Genomic DNA, 1,163 nt, shown 5'->3' with positions numbered 1-1,163 from the left:
TGACAAGCCCCAACTTGTCTAAAGCCAACCCGTGGATTCAGCTTAGGCTCCAGCTGGGCCCTGCCACATCTAGAAGGCACCTGACTGGCAATAAATGCTCGGAAATGTCCCCCACCCCAGCCCTGTGTCAATCAGGGTCCACTCCTTGGCGGCCTCTCCTTTCACGGGACTGCTCTCCCCAAGTGAGCTGTTCCCATGACTTTCATTGCCCTGTGTGTGCATGCGCATGCACATGTGTTCCGGCCCCAGCTTGCCCTCTGGCTCAGACCCCTCCTCTGAGCTGCATGCACACGCTCACGACTCTTGGGGTGCTCCCAGCCCTCAAGAAGTATTCCTCCAGGGGCCTCAGACCACGGGGGGAACCACGCCTCCACCCTGCCCACTCCCTTCCTCTGACCTCACGAACAATGTGTCTCCACAGGTCCCTGTGCTGACCGCCCCTCCTCAACCCAAGATTGAGCTGGAACCTGGCTCCTCTCCCACATTTCCTGCACTGTCTAACTGGACCCTCTCCCCAAGTCCGCCCATCCACCTGCAGCTCAGTGTGCCCATCTCAGCCCTCTGCAGCTTTGCCACCCTGGGGCTTCCTGTGACTGAAGCTGGGTCCTGAGCTCTGTGAGGAGGACGCTCTGCATGGTACAAAGTGTATGTGAAACTGTACGTGGGAACTGTCGGCTGACGGGAGTAATCTTGATGTCGCTGTGGGAATTTTTTAAAGCCTAATCAGTCTCAACATTTTATTCATATTCTCCTTCTTCTTCCTATTATTATTAATCATTTACTCCACCGGTTCCCAACCTTTTAGCATCAGGGACCGGGGCTCCTATGAGAATCTAATGCCTGATGAACTGAGGTGGAGCTGAGGAGGGGAGGCTGGTGTTGGGGAGCGGCTGGCCTGCTGCTTATCTCCTGCTGTGTGGTCCGGTTCTTAACAGGCCACGGATCGGTACTGGTCCATGGGCTGGGGATTGGGGACCCTTGATCTAATAGTTGGCAACATACTTGATAGCAGAACGAAGCTAAGTAATTAGTCTTTGACCAACTGCTCTGGGTGTGGAGGCCTCCCTTCCAACCATGACCCACAAGCCCTTCTGAGTGTGCCCTGTTCACCTCCCTGGACTCTTGCCTCAGGGCCCAAGGAGCCCCTGGGTGCCTCACAGCCT

Source organism: Pteropus vampyrus, unplaced genomic scaffold (genome assembly GCF_000151845.1).
Source record: "Pteropus vampyrus isolate Shadow unplaced genomic scaffold, Pvam_2.0 Scaffold275, whole genome shotgun sequence".
Classification (NCBI taxonomy): domain Eukaryota; kingdom Metazoa; phylum Chordata; class Mammalia; order Chiroptera; family Pteropodidae; genus Pteropus; species Pteropus vampyrus.
The sequence above is the reverse complement of the archived record's forward strand: the minus strand, read 5'-3'. Positions refer to the sequence as shown.